This window comes from Aegilops tauschii, chromosome 5 (assembly GCF_002575655.3).
Source record: "Aegilops tauschii subsp. strangulata cultivar AL8/78 chromosome 5, Aet v6.0, whole genome shotgun sequence".
NCBI lineage: Eukaryota > Viridiplantae > Streptophyta > Magnoliopsida > Poales > Poaceae > Aegilops > Aegilops tauschii.
This window is the reverse complement of record NC_053039.3, coordinates 126,053,891-126,073,264: the sequence shown is the minus strand read 5'-3', so window position 1 is coordinate 126,073,264 and position 19,374 is coordinate 126,053,891. Positions and strand designations below refer to the sequence as shown.

General features: G+C 43.2%; 1 long non-coding RNA gene and 1 pseudogene across 1 annotated transcript; both read left to right on the top strand.

Moving 5' to 3' along the window:
* The first annotated feature begins 8,350 nt into the window (after nt 1-8,350).
* Nucleotides 8,351-12,891, top strand: LOC141023320 (uncharacterized). Its single transcript, XR_012184302.1, has 2 exons — nt 8,351-12,249; nt 12,320-12,891. It is a non-coding gene; the product is annotated as an uncharacterized lncRNA (long non-coding RNA).
* An 855-nt stretch (nt 12,892-13,746) lies between these two features.
* LOC109753211 (guanylate kinase 1-like) lies at nt 13,747-17,270 on the top strand (annotated as a pseudogene).
* Nucleotides 17,271-19,374: the final 2,104 nt, after the last annotated feature.

Genomic DNA, 19,374 nt, shown 5'->3' with positions numbered 1-19,374 from the left:
TTTTATGGATTTGAGAACACTTGATGTATGTCTTGCTATGAATACCCGTGGTGACAATGGGGTATCATATTGATTCACTTCATATGTGTTTTGGCACTCAACTCGCAGATTCCCGAGGTGACATTGGGGTAATCTATGCATAGGGGTTGATGCACGTTCTCCTCTTTGTTTCTCCGGTAGAAATCTTGGGGCACTCTCTGAGGTTCTTTGTGTTGGATTGAGTATTATGAATCTGAAATTGTTTGATGCATATTGTATAATCAACTCACGGATACTCGCGGTGACATTGGAGTATCTAGGTGACATTAGAGTTGGTTGATGTGTATCATATGGTGTTATTTTAGTAGGAACTCTTGGTTAGATCAATCGGAAAGAATAGCTTGGTGTTATTTTAGTACGAACTCTAGGATAGATTGATCGGAAAGAATAGCTTTGAGGTGGTTTCGTACCCTACAAACAATTTCTTCTTATGTTCTCCGCTAGATAAGAACTTTGGAGTGATTCTTCATCACACGTTGAGGGGTGGTTATATGATCCAATTATATTAGCATTGTTGAGAGATTGCACTAGCAAAAGTACGGACCCTAGGCCTCATTTTCAAGCATTGCAATCCCGTTTGTCCTCACTTTTGTTACTTGCTACCTTGCTGTTTTTTTATTATTCCTACTACAAAAATCAGTATCTACTATCATTACTACACTTGTATCACCATCTCTTCGCCGAACTAGTGCACCTATAGAATTTACTATTGTATTTGGTGTGTTGGGGACACAAGAGACTTTTTGTTATTTGGTTGTAGGGTTGTTTGAGAGAGACCATCTTCATCCTACGCCTCCCACGGATTGACAAACCTTAGGTCATCCACTTGAGGGAAAATTGCTACTGTCCTGCAAAACTCTGGGCTTGGAGGCCCAACACGAGTCTACAAGAACAAGTTGTGTAGTAGACATCAGTCTGCGATTAGAATGAAGAATTAATTCTTCAGTTCTATTCAACTATACACTTTTCTGGCAATGCCGAGGACACTACAACTTGGGCTCTGGACTGAATGAGCGAAGACACTCACTACAAAGCACCAATTGAAAAATTACTTTGTGCTCATCTAGTCGATCCACCCCAAGAAGGAGCCAAGAAAATATATAAAGAACATGAGCTGCCTAACCATCTGATGGAAGTGCTGATGAAGCCAATGGCTGGAGGAAATGCTCCACGGACAACCTTCCTTGTGAAGGATTTGCTCTATGTGCCAAAGATAGTATACCGCATTCTGGCCAAAACCCTCAGTCCAATCAAAGGACACAACTTAGACACTAAATAAGTTGTGGGAGTTATGAAGAACTTGTTGTTCCACATCAATCATCGGACTCCAATCAACATTCATGATTTCTTCCTGAGGACTTTGGTCACTATTGCACAATCTCCTTTTGACTTGAAGCCTTATGCTCCATGGATCATGAGATTCATCAGATCCCGGTCTTCAATTCATTACAAGGCTGACTGTCAAAATCACCTGAGCTATTTGCCTGAAGTCAAAATTCTTCAAAGCACTCTATCCACTGTATTTGGCAAAGACAAGACCATAATTGATGAAGGAATTTGTCCCCTTGATGGCCAATTCCGTCAACCTATCTCCAGCTCCAATGATGATAAATCTGCTAGCCAAGATACCGCATCAAAAGCTTCAAGACCATCTACTTCACCTGAAGCACCACGTGTCATGACTGACCGTGAGTTGCTTATAAGTCTTCATCAGAAAGTTGACAAGCATCATCGCTGGGTTAAGCGTCAATTTGCTGTTGTTCAAGCCAACATAATTGTGACGCATAACGCAGTGCGCAAAAACCGCTACTATCTTCATGAGATCTTTGACAGATCATGGGCCATACTCTCGCACCTCAAATCTGATGACGAACTTGCTGCTATGGAATTTAAAATGAACTTTGACTGGGCTGAACCACCAAGGAAAAAGTTCAAGAAAACTCAAGTTCCTTCTCTTATGTCGAGCTCAGAGTCTTCATCGTGTTCCACTGACAAATATGAAACTGTTGAAGACATTGCTACTGGTCCTTCTGCATCACGCGACCCCAACAATGTTGGCGCTCCCTCGACTTCTCCATGATATTCTTCAGGGGTGTTAGTCCTCGGCTTCGTCTCCTTTTGGTCATTTGATGACAAAGGGGGAGAAGTTTGAGCTAGTCTTCAAGCGGGTCGATATATGGGTTGTTTTTGCTTAAGTTGCAACTCTTGAATTCTTCTGAATGTGCTCTTTGATGAGTTGTAACTTAATAATTGTTGGTTCTCTGACTCTTTTGCTACATTCGACTCGCATGCTCTGACCTTAAATATATCTGCTCATGCATGCAAAATTTCGTTAGACACCAATTTTCATCATGCATTCATATTCCTCAAATATCTTATGATCATGCATGATTGGATTCCAAGATATAGGGGGATATCTCCACAAATTTCAACCTGCCATGTGCATTTGCAATCCAAAGCAAATTCCTCATATGCACATCTTCATGGGGAGTTCCTTAATATCTTGTAACCAATTTATTCAAACTCTGTACTTACACTTCAATTATTTTTACTCCCATTGAAACCTAACCAATTTGTCATTAATCACCAAAAAGGGAGAGATTGTAAGTGCATCAAGTGCCCCTTAGTGGTTTTGGTGTCTTGAAGACAAATAGGTTGAGGAACTAATGTGTTTGTGAGTATACACATGTAATAGAGTCCCTAAAGATTTGGTTTAATACATCGAAGACGACCCCTAAAAATGGATTTCTTTGAGTGAATAATTTGATGATGAAATTGGTATGGCCTTTGAAGAAATTGATGTGAAGACTTTGAAGCTTGAAGACTTTTGTTTTCGTAGTTTCTTTTCTTCTTTTTGAGTCATAGGAAAAACCATATTGTTAAAGGGGGTCAAGGTGAAACATGTTTCACATTTCCAAGGTGATGCTCAAACTTACTCAGACCTATACACACAAGCCGCTTCGAGTGAAGCCCTTGGAAATCTCCGGAACAGCTGACGCATTTGCTAGCGACAGTGACAAAGTTCATCTGGTCGTTGACGAATTTGGTCAGGCTGAGGATTTAGGAGTTCGCTAGTGCGATCTACCTATAGTGAGGAAATTGAGTGCCCTGACGAATTTGAGAGTTCAAATTCCGACTGTTGCTGTGCCGCGGGCCAGCTGTCGAGTGGATCCTTATCCTGACAATGGTCGAATCAGAGAAGGGCATTTATGTCAATTCATGTCAAGTTGCCCCTGGCTATAAATAGCCGGCCCCACAACCACTTGTTGGTTGGTTGCTCTGAAAGAACTTGACACTTGTCATAAGAGAGCAACCCATCCTTCGACAACTTTAAGAGAACCCTAAGTGAGGAAAAACCCAGAGCCAAAGTCATTGAGCATCATGGAAGAGATTGATCTGTGTGATCCTACGCCTGTTACCTTTGAAGACTGTCATTCTTCTAGACGGTTAGGCATGAAGTTCTGGGTACACCAAGAGTCATTGTGGTGTGCCAGTGAACAAGTCTATGAAGGTTTTGGAAGTCTACCTTGAAGACTTACCACGAGTGATTGGGCGAGGTCTGTGGACCTTAGCTCAAGAGGAATACTGTGAGGACTGTGTGTCCTCTGAGTTGCGACTCAGCCGCCTCAACCAGACGTACAGTTGATGCAGCAACTAGAACTGGTCTATCAAATTGCATTGTCTTGACCGAGCCAACCTGGTTTCAAATTCCTCAACCCTCTCTTACATTATTCCGCCGCTGAAGAATTTATGATCTATCCTCTGACACATTTGAACTGAAGATTTTCATCAAGCTATTTTTCACTTCCTCGGTTCATATTCTTCATGCCTGTACAATTGCATGTTCTTCACTCTTACGTATCCTGATTGCATGTACTCTGATTCTGTGATGACTTAGTCTCCTTTGTGTTTCTATTTCTTCACTCTGATCGTCGTCAAATTCTTTAGAGTTTGATGAATTATTAAAAATCTCCCATTCACTCCCCTCTGCGAGATAACCCACACTTTCAATTCTTGCGCCAAAAATCCCATATATTCCATAAAGAATCACCGTAACTTTTTATCGCGTTTGGACTTTGTTTGATATGGATTTCTATGAAATACAAAAACATGTGAAAACCAGGAATTGGCACTGGGCACTAGATCAATATGTTAGTCCCAAAAATAATATAAATTGTTGCCAAAAGTATACGAAAGTTGTAAAATAGTGGCATGAAACAATAAAAAATTATAGATACGTCAGAGACGTATCAATCCCCTATACTTGTGGGTCATCAATACTATTTTCTAGTGCCATTGTTGGAGAGTATAGCTCTATTTGTGAAGTTCACTTGCGAGCTATTTGTCTGCTACGATTTATCTTTTGCTATGAACAAAAGTTGAAGGATTGTAAAACCAAGATCATGCCCTCTAAGACAAGAGGAGGTAATTACCTTCCAACTAGCTTTACTCTTGACTCACCTACAGTTCTGAGTCAACTTGTGACACCACCACCACCACATACTTCACGCATTACTATGTCACACACAATAGGTACTACTTCTGCTATTGATGATACTTGTGATGATGCTTCTACTCTATTTAATGAATCTATTCCACTTGGAGAAGTATTGGTGCTCATATTGCTAAAGCTAAAGAAAATGAAACTACTGAAAATCTTGAATCACCCGTTACACCTAGTTCTCCTATTAAATGAATATCACTTAATCTATCTCACACACCGCATGTGTTAGATGAGGAGTATATGGCTTATGATGGTACAAATGGTGTAGAGGGATTAATTGCAATACTTAAGTAAAAGGATCTGAATAAAATGATGAAATATATAATCCTAAATTTGGCACTTCTCTTATTTATGTTGATGATAAAGGTTATGAATTCTCTATTGATCCTTCTATCATTACTTTGGTAGAATCAAACCCCTTTCTTGGTTATGAATCTGAAAAAGTTATTGCACACTTAACTAAATTAAATGATATTGCAACTTTATTTACTCAAGAGGAAAAGATCCGATATTATTATATACTCAAGTCATTTACTTTTTTGTTAGAGGGTGATGCCAAGTCATGGTTCTTACACCTGGTAGTATAAATCGCCCTCAAAACATGGTTAGAGTTTTTAACAAGAATATTTTTTCCTGCACATATGAAACAAGCTGGTTTGCAAGATATATATAATTTCAAACAACTTGAGGAAGAATGTATCCCTCAAGCTTGGGGGTGGGGGCTTTGCGTATTGCTTAGAGCTCTCTCGAATCATCCTGTAAAAATAATGAACTTATTTTTTTACAATGGACTAACCACTGAATCTATGGAGTACCTAGATGGTTGTGTTTGTTGTGTTTACAGGGAAAGGACAGTTGAACAAGCCCAAGAGCTATTGAATAACTTATTAAAAATGTTGTTGATTGGACACTTCCTGAACCTCCACCTAAACCAACTCCAAAGAAGAGAGGTATTCTATTCCTCAGACCTGAAGATATGTAAGAAGCTAAGAAATCTATGAAAGAAAAAGGCATTGAAGCTGAAGATGTGAAGAATTTACCTCCTATTGAAGAATTATGTGAACTTACCACTGCAAATCAGGTAGTTGAGGTACATTCTCTCCATAAATTTGATGAAGTTGATATTCCTTTTAATAAGCCTCCAAGTCAATGCTTAGAAGAAATTGATAACTATGTGGATAAGCAACATCATTTTGATATGCAATTACGTGATCATATACAACAAAATGCTACTATTATTTAATGTTTGAACGATGTGTTAGGAAATTTTCAATGATGTTAAAGGTTTATGTAGGCATTTTTCTATGGTTCAAACTCAGCTTGAACAAGTTTCCAGATCACAGCAAGACTTGTTTAGGGATATGTCTAAACAACAAAATAAACATGCTTACCGGGTAGGCACAAACATGTGGAAAATTTACTCAGGATCCTTTGTATCTCGAGGGTCATCCTAAAATAATTGAATATGATTCTTAGAGGGTTACCGATAGTGCCCCTAGCTCACCTAAAATGAAGAAAAAGAAGAGTAAAACTAAAACTTTGCATGTCGCTAGTGAACCTGTTATAGAAAAGAAACCTACTGAGAACTCTAATAATGTTTCTATTTCTGATGCTAAAACTCAGGAGGGTGAAGACTATGAACCTAGTCGGGATAAAGATAATAATAATGATGATAGTGATGCTACACCTAATGATAATAATGAACCTGAAAAGGAGGTATAGGTAGAACTTGAAGTAGAACTTGATGACCCACCTCTTAGAAATAAAAGATATGATAAAAAAGATTATGACCCACCTTAGTTTGTTAAATTACTTAGACCTCTTTTCCTTCATGTTCCTTTGACCAGTGCTATTGAAATGCCTCTTTATTCCAAGTACATGAGAAATATTGTTACTAATAAAAGGAAAATACCTGAAGCTGAAACAATGCAAACATGGGGGATATTGTTACTAACAATGCAAACAAAGCACGAGCCACAAATAAGAACATGAACGATAAAGGGGGCATCACCTTGACGAAGACCACGTGTAACGCCCCGGCCACATCCACCGGTTCTCGGCCGTTACGCCTGGAGGGATCTAGACTGGCCCCACAGACCAACACTAGTCTTTTCTGTGCACTTTGTCCTCACTCGTGCATGCCTGGGAGCAACTTCCTGGTCGGTCACCCATCCTTAAATCGCTCCAAGCCAAGCACGCTTAACTTTGGAGTTCTTTTCGAATGGGCTCCTGGAAAAGAATGAATTCCTTATTGATATGAGTAGTCTATGATTCCTATTAAGCCAGGTTCTCACGCCACGTGCTGGTGCGAACAAATCCAAGCAGGCTCCATTAAATTTCAGGGAGTATCACACCAAGGTAACACAAGTCATTATTGAGCGTACCCACCAGTGAGCAAAGCCAAACTTTCACATCGCTTGCTCCAAGAACACCAAATCGACTTGAGCATTGGCCTCGAAAAGATCCAACTTATAAGCACAATAACTATTGTGTGTAGGGTTTTCGCATGCTGAATATAATGCAGAGATTCAAAAGACAACAAAGATAAGGCGGCAAGGATTCCGGAGATATGATCTCATCAAATATTGGTCTCAATATGTTCACCGGACACCTAGCAATAATTCTATAGATAACGTTGCAAGCTGTTGACCGCATCAACTTCGTTTCTTTTTCTCCTTCTGTTTATAATGGTTTTGATTATGTACATTCGCAATGTCTTAGCTTGCTCTTGATATTATGTCATCGCGCATACCAGGTCTAATTGGTCCTTGATGGTATTTGTCAGCACACTAAGTAAGCCTGGAGAGGGAAGTGGCAGTAGCGCTGCCGCAACAGCTGACCCGGCCACTCCAGCAGGAGGGAACGCCAAGTGGACCAATCAAGGAGAGGGGCGCGTCATCGCCAAGCCAGCCAGGATCAGGCATCCCAACCGAAGATTCGTGGGACCCGAATGGGTGAGCTCTACTTAAACCATGCGATTCAAAGAGAAAGACATCCGGTTGGATCTGGCAATGAACGGCACCGGCGACTCCTTTGCTTTTGCACTTTCTTCTTTCCTCTCCCACAAGTTGTATCTGAAGGAACTAGCTACCCTCTGTATTGTGTATCCTCTATACTGCGTACCTGAATTCTGAAGAAGATCGATAGCCTAACAACATGGTATCAGACTAGCCACCCACTCCCCTTTCGCCGTCGCCGCTCTCTCCACTCCGCCGCGCCGCCACCACGCTGGAGACCCGTCGTCAACGCCAAGCACGGGAAGCGCTCGTCGCATCCATGGACCCAGAGCTACGCGCCTACCTCGACCGGCTCGACTCCAACACCAGTGAGCGCGCTGCCGTTGCCGACGCTCGATCCGCCTCCATCCTCAAGGCGTTCGACGCGCAGATCGCGCGGATCGACGCCCTCACCGCATGGAAGCCCGATCTCGAGGCGCGCTTCGCACAACTCGAGCTCTCGGTCGCCGCGCTACAGGCCGCATCGTCCCCCTCGGCGACAACATCAAGTGGAGCGCCCCGCACTCCGTCGCCGTTCACGACTCCGGGCGATCTCCACAGGCAATCAGGCCACGGCGCATCGCATCTTCCCGGGGGATTTTCGTCGGTGACCATCGAGTCACCGGTGGGGCCTCCAGTCATGGGTACGGTCGCTATTCCCCCCGTCATGTCCGCACCTCTCCTTACAGCCATGGGTCAGCAGCCACCCACCATGGCGTTCCCTGTCTTCAATGGAGACAATCCTCAGTTATGGCGCACACTATGCGAACAATACTTCACCATGTTCGCCGTGCACGAATCATACTGGGTGCCCATGGCCATATTGAATTTCTCTGGAACTCCTGCAATTTGGTTGCAATCCGTTCAGAAAAAGCTCACAAGCATGGGATGGGAATCATTTACCTCACTCCTCTGTACTAGATTTGGCCGTGATAAGCACCAGATGCTCATTCGTCAATTCTATGCCATCAAACAAACCTCATCAGTTGCTGATTTTATTGAACGATTTGAAACATTGATGCATCATTTGATTACATATTTAGAACTGACACATCCCTACTTTTTCTTGACTCGATTTATCGAGGGGCTTCGACCGGATATACGAGCGGTGGTACTACTGCAACGCCCACCGGATTTGGACACGGCTTGTTCATTGGCCTTACTCTAGGAAGAAGTGGCTGAGGGCGAGGCCCTGTCAAACAATTCCAAGGCACGAGCTCATACCAGTGGCACATTCTCGCGAGCTCTTCCGTCAGTTTCAGCACCTCCTCAACCTGCCTTCAGCAGGCCAGCAACACTTACAGCTACTGCCGAAGACCGCCGAGGGACAGATGCAGCAAGGGCAAGTTCAGATAACAACAAACTGTCAGCATTGCGTGCGTTCAGGCGCACCCGAGGCCTTTGCTTTAAGTGTGGCAAAAGGTGGGGCAAGGATCACACATGTCCAACTACGATGCAGATGCATATTGTCGAAGAATTGCTAGCGCTATTCAATACCGATGGCGATGTTCTGGGTGATCGATAGACAGACTGTACTGAACCAGAGGATGACAATCTCTGCATTTTGTCCATGCACGCAGTACCAGGTTTAGAAGGGCCGGGTGTGATGCAGTTACATGCTTGGCTTCAAGGGAGTGAAGTGCTGTTGCTAGTAGATTCTGGGAGCACTTCTTCTTTTGTGGATCAACGGTTGGCCGCTCGTCTGACTGGAATCTCTCCTTTGTCTCAACCATGCAAGGTCAAAGTAGCTGATGGAGCACTCTTGTTGTGTGACAGTTTCATCCCACACTGTCAGTGGATGTGTCAAGACCATGAATTCGTTACAGATTTCAAGATCATCTCTCTTGGGGCGTATGATGCAATCTTAGGTATGGATTGGCTCAAGAAACACAGTCCTATGTACATCGATTGGGAGGCACACCACTTGTCAGTAACCACGGCTGCTGGACCAGTTGAACTTCAAGCAGTTGCCAAGGACCTGCAGCAGTGCTCAGTTATCTCCTCTCAAGAACTGTTAACTTCCTGCAAAAATGGAGCCGTAGCCTATGTGGTACACCTTAACACTGTTGCAGATCAGACTATGGCCGACAACAGCATTCCCACGGACCTACTCCGAGTACTTGAACAATACACTAATGTATTTGAAGAACCGTGCCAGCTCGCTCCTCGCCGTGCTTGTGATCACCGGATTCCACTAATGGAAGGTGCTCAACCAGTAAATCTGCGCCCTTATCGTCGCAAACCTGAATTGAAGACTAAGATTGAACGGCAGGTGCAAGAACTGTTGGATGCTGGTGTGACCCAGAAGAGTACCAGCCCATTCTCATCTCCGGTTCTGTTAGTAAAGAAGAAGGACGGCACTTGGCGCTTGTGCGTGGACTACCGCCATCTGAACGCCATGACAATAATTCCCAAGTACCCAGTACCAGTCATAGATGAATTTCTTGATGAACTGGTAGGTGCGCGATGGTTCTCTAAGTTGGATTTGCGCGCGACATATCATCAAATCCGCTTGGCTGAGGGTGAGGAATATAAAACTGCATTCACCACTCACTCCGGGCATTGGGAGTTCCTGGTTATGTCTTTTGGACTTGTAGGAGGACCAGCAACTTTCAATGGCGCCATCAGCACCACCTTGTAGCCACTGAACCGAGCGTGTGTGGTTTCCTTTTTCGATGACATCCTAGTGTTCAGCAAAACACTGAAAGAGCATGTTGAACATGTCAGACATGTGCTGCAGCTGCTGAGAAAAGATCAATGGCATGTGAAGCAGTTCAAGTGTGCATTTGGCCAGCAACAGATTGCTTATTTAGGCCATGTCATCAATGCTGATGGTGTTTCCACAGATCCTAGTAAGATAGACACGGTCCAGTAGTGGCCGACTCCGGGGAGTGTGAAGGAAGTGCGCGGTTTTCTGGGTTTAGCAGGCTACTATCGAAAGTTTGTGAAACATTTCGGTATCATCGCACGCCCCCTTTTCAATCTGCTCAAAAAGGGCGCCCGTTTGTCTGGACAGACGAAACACAAACAGCTTTCCATCTGCTCAAACAAGGCTTGATCTCAGCTCCAGTGTTACAGTTACCTGACTTCTCCAAACCATTTGTGATCGATACTGACGCCTGTGGTTATGGAGTCGGTGCCGTTCTGCAGCAGGGGGCCACCCGATTGCATACATGAGAAAGCCGTTGGGACCCAAAAATAGAGGGCTCTCCACATATGAAAAGGAATGCCTTGCTATTCTGATGGTTGTTGAGCAATGGCGTCCATACCTACACACGGAGGAGTTCCTGATTCGGACAGATCAACGTAGCCTGGTCCATCTTGACGATCAGAGTCTATCGACAGTTTGGCAACAGAAAGCATTTACGAAATTGCTCGGCTTACGCTACAAAATCTGTTACAGGCAGGGAACTACCAATAGTGTTGCTGATGCTCTCTCGCGTCGCCTCCACTCCGATGAGCAACTAGCAGCTATTTCTATCTGCCAACCTGCTTGGATCAATGACATTCGTGCCAGTTATGACAACAATGAACAAGTCCAGAAAATCCGCGAACAACTACGTCTCCGTCCGGACCCCAAGGGCAGATTCATCTGGTCGAACGAGCTGCTCTACTTTCGCAACAGATTGTGGTTGGGAGGATCCACTGCTTTGCAACAGAAGGTACTGAAAGCATTCCATGACAATACAGTCGGGGGCCACTCCGGCTTTCCTGTTACTTATCGTCGCTTACGATGACTGTTTGCCTGGCCTAAGATGAAGGAGTGCATCAGAGACTATGTGAGAACCTGCTCCGTCTGCCAACAGTCAAAACCAGAACGAGTTAAGTACCCAGGTCTACTTGAACCAATTCCCCTGCCGGAAGGAGCCTGGCAAGTGATCACTATGGATTTTATAGATGGTCTTCCCCAGTCGGGCAAAGCAAATTGCAGATTGGTGGTCGTGGATAAATTCACGCGTTATGCCCATTTCCTACCACTGAATCATCCCTTCACAGCAGCGAAAGTGGCCAGGGTGTATCTAGATAATGTGTACAAACTGCACGGATTGCCCAAGGCTATTATTTCAGATAGAGACCCGGTCTTCACAAGCAAGTTTTGGCAGGAATTGTTCCATGTGATTGGGTCTGAACTGAATATGAGCACACCTTACCACCCACAGACTGACGGGCAGATAGAACGGGTCAATCAGTGTTTGGAAATTATTCTGCGATGTTTCATACATGCTTGTCCAGGCCGCTGGAGTCAATACTTGTCACTCGCGGAATTCTAGTACAATTCCAGTTATCATTCAGCATTGGATATGTCTCCTTTCCAAGCATTGTATGGCCATGAACCGAGACACTGGGGCATTGAAGCGGCGTCTACTTGCAAAATACCAGATCTGAAAGAATGGCTCGAAGAGCGCCAGCTGATGCAGATCGTCTTGAAGCAACATTTGCATCGAGCAAGGCACATTATGAAGGTCCAAGCTGACAAGAAGCGCACTGATAGCTCGTTCAAACCAGGGGATTCAGTCTTTGTCAAGCTGCAACCATATGTGCAGATGTCAGTGGCAAAAAGGGCTAACCATAAATTGGCATGCAGATATTTTGGGCCGTTTTCAGTCAAACGAGCTATCAATCCAGTGGCTTACGAGCTGAACTTGCCAACTGACTCCAAGATTCACCCTGTTTTTCATGTTTCCCAACCGAAGCAAGCTTTGGCTCCAGGTACGGCTGTCTCTTCGAACTTGCCAGTTCCTTATGACAGTTCTCTTATTCCAGTGGAAATCTTGAACAGCCGATGGCGCAACACACCCTCCGGTCGTCGTGAGCAAATCCTGGTCCGTTGGTCTGATCCTGATATTCTCGATGCCACTTGGGAGGACGCCCTTTCCCTCCGCCACCGCTTTCCTCATCTACCGGCTTGGGGGCAAGCCGCAAGTCAAGGAGGAGGGGATGTCAGCACACTAAGTAAGCCTGGAGAGGGAAGTGGCAGTAGCGCTGCCGCAACAGCTGACCCGGCCACGCCAGCAGGAGGGAACGCCAAGTGGACCAATCAAGGAGAGGGGCGCGTCATCGCCAAGCCAGCCAGGATCAGGCATCCCAACCGAAGATTCATGGGACCCGAATGGGTGAGCTCTACTTAAACCATGCGATTCAGAGAGAAAGACATCCGGTTGGATCTGGCAACGAACGGCATCGGCGGCTCCTTCTTTGCTTTTGCACTTTCTTCTTTCCTCTCCCACAAGTTGTATCTGAAGGAACTAGATACCCTCTGTATTGTGTATCCTCTGTACTGCGTACCTGAATTCTGAAGAAGATCGATAGCCTAACAGCATTAGCATATTATATGCTTTGTCGAACTCTTTTAACCTTGACACAATTATGTCTGGTCATGTTATTAGCCAAGTTTAACCTACGCATGGTTTGACCAATGCTAGGGAAAAATAGAAGTTGATATGAACATGGCAAAACTTGATAAATTTTTTTTTGGCCATGACATAATCAATATCTCAGTGCCAGACATGTGTAATTAGTAAATATACGTGGACACTATACAGAAAAAATGGTGTGAAAAGAATGACGTCTAGCGTCAAACTGGAGCTATGGTTCTCCAATGCTTCAGATGGACCTCAAACTTTCCTTTTCCCTTTGCCCCTTATTGAATCGACTTCAGGTCGGTCTAACGTGCGAAGAAAGGGCAAAAAAGGGTTAAGGCTGCCGTAGAAAAGGTCCAAACTATACTAGCCAGGGAAAGAAGCGATGCTCTAGGCCTAGGGGTTCGGGTCAAGACACAAGACCAGATCCACCGAATCCGACCAAAATAATGCAGTTCCATCGATATAAAGGGGAGAGAGGGGGGAAATGACAAGCGAAAAGGGAAGGAGAAAAAGTTGTATAAAAACGCCGCAGCCTCGCCGTCGCTTCTTCCCTGCAAAATTCCAATTCCAACCCGAGACCCAGAGGGCTCCTGCCCCCATTTGATCCCTCCCCCCCTCCCTCCCTCCTCCCATCCCAGCGCCGCCGCCTCGACCCCCTCCTTCCTCCGCGCTGACCGCCCCGTCGCACCAGCCGCCGCCGCGGCGACATTCGTTACCGCGCTCGTTCGTTTCTCGGCCTCCAGCTCGGGGCGGCGCCGGGATCGCGGGATCTCGTCGGGGAAGCGAGGTTTGTGTCCCGCCCGTATCTGGTTTTCGGCCCTGCACGGCTCGATTTAGGGTTTCCTTGATTGTTCCTGGAATGGTCGCGACGGTGGTTGGTGCCTGGTTCTTAGGAAGACAACACCCCCTATTAGTGGCTGCGTTTTGTTGGATCTAGCCTTGGAATGGTAATGGCGCGTGATTAGTGTAGCTTTGGTCGCGTAGCCTGTCGTCCTCGTTGTGGAAAGCTCGATTCCTGAAATGTGTGAGAGCAAATGAAAGGTTCGCTTCTTCTTTTGGCGGTGGATGTTGGGATGAATTCATCCACTTGGGTCTTATTCTCTGAGTAAATCAATCTACTGTTTAAACTTTTTTTCCTGATCATTTGTTTATGCTCACTTTTATGAATAGGACGCCAGGCTCGTCCCATCTGCTCCCGATCACGGCTTATTTTATGGTGAGTTCATCACTAGCTTTTTATGCGCTCCTTTTTCTCTGTTCTTTTGATGTTGTACTTAGGTAGCATGTCAAGGAAGATTAGGCGGAGATTATATTAGGTATCGTGCCTAACAGACTCCAAATTTTGGTTTGATGTGATAAACAGGGTGAAGAGGCTCCTGAGTTTCGCGTTGACCGCATCACCTTGGGGTCCAAGGATTGCCAAGAGAATGCCATAGTTGTTGGCGATAAGACGGCGAGTCCCTTGAATAAGTCAACTCATATACATATGCTTTCAATTTGATTTTAGATATGATTGACTGCCACTATTTCTTGTTCATAGTTGTTGAAGCTATCACCTCTATTATGTTACTTAAAAATTAATAAGATTGAGCTTAGAAAGCTGGCAACTGTTTTGCATCTTTTTGGCGATATCATGTTGGTTTTGATAGAGATGTAACAAGAATGTGTTGTGCTAGTATTGGAACATCAAGGAAGATATGACACCCATTTATTTTGAGATCAAAAGGAGAGCTGAGCTGTTTGTTTCATTAATAATTATAAAGTTACTGTAGGTTTAATATATGGTACCAAATGACTTTCTTGTACTTATCTGGCTCACTGGCTGCACTAACTTACACCTACTGTTTTCCATATGTTCAGTAAAATAATCTTTTCCCATGTAGCTGTAGTGTTTATCATACTAAGGAGCACTCTAAACTATAAAGCTAGATTGTAACAACATTTTCTTTTTTTGCAGTATGTAATTGGCAGAACAGATGATGACTCAAAGTCATCCTTTGGCATCAAAATTCTGGACAAACTAACTCAGACCTGGTATTGTACTTTTCATTTTTGTTCTTGTCGTCCCTATAATTTCCTTGGTTTTTAGTGGATGGTCATTCGACTATTTGTTTTGTGGCAGGATTGTGCCGACAGTACTTGGAGCGCAGCCTCCATCCAAGTCACACTCAGCAATTCTTATAAATGAGGAGAAGATATTGGTTGTTGAGAAGGGTGTTTCCTTGAATGATTCCATCTGGTTCCTTGAGGTAAACATTACCTAGATTGACAAAGAATTGCTATCCTTCTTGGTCTGTCTATTGCTCTTACTTTACAAAAATATAGAGGAAGGTTTTTTTCACCTTTTTAATGGTGGGCCTGGGGAGCTTCAAGTAAACACACGATGCAGTGGTCTTTTTGGTTTGTGCCATCTCACGATGCAGTGTTGTTTGGTTTTTAATGTACTTCGTCTTACTGGCAAGCCAGAACTGTATTAGTGGCATGATGGTAACTGGTATCGTGTCTTAGCCCATCTATTGTTCAGTAAATGTAGATCTCTGTTTCTCTGTGTGTGTGTGTGTGTGTGTAGCACAGGGTATAGTAGACGTCGTATATTTTTGCGTGACAATATTTCATGATTATTAATTTTCCTTTTTATTATTTGACCTGTCTGAGCTCACCCTCTTTTTCTTTACATCTTCAGATAGATACCCCCTTTGTTAAACAACAGCGGAAAATCAAGGGTTCAGAAGTTGTTTCCTGGAGCAAGGGAGTACTTGGTGTCGCCCAAAAACCAGTTGTGATTAGTGGGCCATCTGGTGTTGGTAAAGGGACGCTAATAGCAAAATTGATGAAAGAGTACCCATCGAAATTTGGGTTCTCTGTTAGCCACACTACAAGGTCTCCAAGGGTGAAGGAAATAGATGGTGTCCACTACCATTTTGCTGGAAGAAGCAAGATGGAACAAGATATAAGTGAGGGGGAATTCCTTGAATTTGCTCATGTTCATGGAAATCTCTATGGGACGAGTATTGAAGCAGTTGAATCTGTTACTGATGAGGGGAAGGTAAAATCACTTCCACTTCTATACTAGTTTCTGAAAGGTGAATTATTCATCTTTCCATTGCTTTTCATTGAAGAGGTGCATTCTCGACATTGATGTCCAAGGAGCACGATCTGTGAGGGCTTCTTCTCTTGAAGCAATATTCATCTTTGTATGCCCTCCGTCATTCGAGGAACTAGAGAAGCGCCTTCGGGCACGGTATATTTGTAGATTATAGTATTTATGCATTGATAGCCTTAAGCTTCTTTGTTTGATAATTCAGTTACAACATTATAAAGTGAAGATATGCTTCATTTACACTCTGGTCAATTGGTTATACAGGGGCACAGAAACAGAGGAACAAATCCAAAAGCGACTTAGAAATGCTCGTGCTGAGCTTGACCAGTCCAATTCACCAGGTCTTTTTGATCATCTTTTGGTAAATGATAACCTTGAAGCATGCTATGAGAATTTGAAGGTAGTTACACAGCTCACTGGTTACATAAGCTTTCCTTGCCTGATTTTTTGAATGCAAGGCACTGTCATCGCCCCCTTTTCTTTGTATTAAATTATTATTGCAACCTGCAGAAGTTGCTTTCATTGGATGATGACCACAAAGATTCAGATGGTTGTTGTAAGTTATATGAAACTTCCTATTTCCAATGTATTATAATGCTTCATTGCGTCAAATTTTAATGTTAAATCTTGCTGTGCTTCAGTCATCGAGGATGGGAAAGCAACCGCATGTTATTCTATCATGTCCAAAACAGAGTCAGAAGTTTTTTTGCAATCTGAAACTGGCGAAGTAGTAAAAGCAGCTGCAAACTTGTAAGTCACCTTGCCCCTTCTTCTATGTATTGCGATGGTGTTAACTAATGATATGATTCTTACTCGTGCATGTTCGAATTTTTCAACAGGCTAGCAGTCGACTTATCCTCTCTCACAGGTGGCGCTCCTGGACGAACAAGAGGTCTTAAGATACACTCAATTAACTCCATTGACAACTGTCTGAAGGGCATTAGATAACCCAAAACATTCTTACAAACGATGTCGCAGAAGTGTTGACTGATGGATTTTGGATCAATTAGTGAGGTATAACAGCTTCAGAAACATATTAGTTAGAGAAAAAGCAAAACATAAGGGATTTATTTCCATTTATCATTTGTTTGCCGGAGAGGCGCTTCGTTTGTTCTTTGTACCAGAATGAATGCCAGAGGGATTGTACCTCTTATTGTTGAGGGTTTGTGTACCTTATATTTGTTCAGTGGAACATATGTCGAGGGCCTATCCCAACCATGTTTTGTTTGTTTGCAAGAATGAAGAAATCAGGTGATGTTATAATGTTAGTTCAATTGCTGCAAATGCATTCCTGTTGCTTTAAATACTAATATGCAGAACCTGTCTTGGTTATCATGAGGAGTTTCAGAACTTGCCTTGTGTGGAAACTGTGACCCTGTTCTACACATGTACTCCCTCTTTTATTTATTTATTTCGCATATGAACTTTGACCTAAGTCAAACTTTGATCAAATTTTCTTTTGACAGTCTAAACTTTCACAAAAAAATATGTGGTATAAAAATATATTGAATGATGATTTTAATGACATTGATTTGGTATTGTGGATGTTAATTTTTTTATATACTCTCTTCGTCCCAAAATTCTTGTCTTAGATTTGTCTAAACACAGATGTATCTAACTAATCCAAGACAAGAATTTTGGGACGGAGGAAGTATAAACTTAGTCAAAGTTTAGAAGTTTGACCCGAGACAAGGCTACCATGCGAAGTAAATACATACTCATGAATATATGTAGCACTAACTTGATGAGTAGGGCGTTTCGGTGCCCATGCTCATCTTCACCTGGTTAGAAAACAATTTGTAAAAAATTCAAAACAAAATAAAAAAGTTCCAACTTTTTTTTATGCATAGACAATTTGATGCGTGAGACTCGCTCTAAATTTCAAGTTATTTGGACATCTGAGCAGCTTTCAACAAAGAAGACAAATTGGGCCAAAACAGTAAACATATTTACAGATCTCCAATTTGTCTTTTTTTGCTGAGAGCTCCTCAAATGTCCAAATGATTTAAAAATTAAAGCGAACCTCACACATCAAATTGTCTACCACACAAAATAACAATTTTTTTGATTTTTTAGTATTTGTTTTAATTTTTTTCGTCATCGCAGGTGCAGATGAGCTCGGGTGCACCGATAGATTTTCATAACTTGGAGTAGGGCGTTTCGGTGCCCAGGCTCATTTAAGGGACAAATTTTTTTGTACGAAGAGAATACAAACAAACGAGGAATACTAGTAGTAAATAATGTCTGCTTTTAAAACATAATGATATCATTCTCCAACATACTCCTTCTGTAAAGAAATATAAGAGCGTTTAGAAGTGATTTAAAGCCCTTATATCTTTTTTCTTTACAGAGGGAGTACAAACACAGCAGATGGAACGATAAATCCATTTGCTTTTGAACCACATCCCTTAAAAGGAGCACTTGTACTCTGCAAACTGGTCAGAGATATATACAGGCCACACACAAGTCGTCGCAAAAGCAGAGGCTGCTGTCTCGAGCTAAAATCTGAAGACGTCGCTGCCCACCTCAACTCAACGCACATGACAGGAGGGAGGAAGAACATGTACATGGCATGTGGATCCAACGGAGGCCAGGTGTGTGTTCCTGGAAAATGACACTTGCTAGCATACCAACTCCCCATAGATTATGAGTTTATGACACTAGGAGTACATTGCAGAAAGCTAATGTAACCAGTGAGCTGTGCAACTAGTACATTCAAAGAATAAATAAATGTAGCAGCCGTATTGGAGAAAGTTCTCTCGAGATGTTAGTAGTTTCAATGTAGGTATTGCGACACCTTTGATTGTTTACCGTGGAAATTTGGTCAATTCAACTACACATTTTTTTCTTCTGATTTGAGGAACTGGAGTGTGGACTGCCTATATATTAAGAGGGAATAAATAAAGCGTCACAATGCTGGGGTTTAGGTGTCGCGCACCAAAATGAAAATGAATGGGTTCAGAATTGTTTTCAACATCAGAAAGCCAATAATTAGAGAGAGCGGTCTGAAGAATATCTTGCTTGATGAGCTGCAAAACAGCAAATTCCTGGAGGGCCTTGTGATCAAAGACTCGTCGATTCCATTCCTTTCACGTGTTCCAAGCAGTGTAGATTGCCACAAATTTAGCCTTCTTGCCTAAGTTGGAAGCCATGTCGTTCCACCAGTGGTTGATAGAAGTTGCATTCTGAGCGTGGGAGGCAAGTGAAGGCATACCGAAGTCGTCAGCCACAAGGAGCCAGAGAGTGCGAGCATATGGGCATTGGAGGATTAAGTGGAAAGGGATTTCAACGTGCTGGTTGCATTGGTCGCTGTGTGGGATGCCTCTAGTTTTCAGATTTTTGTTGGTGAGGATCCTGCCTCTCAGCCACAAG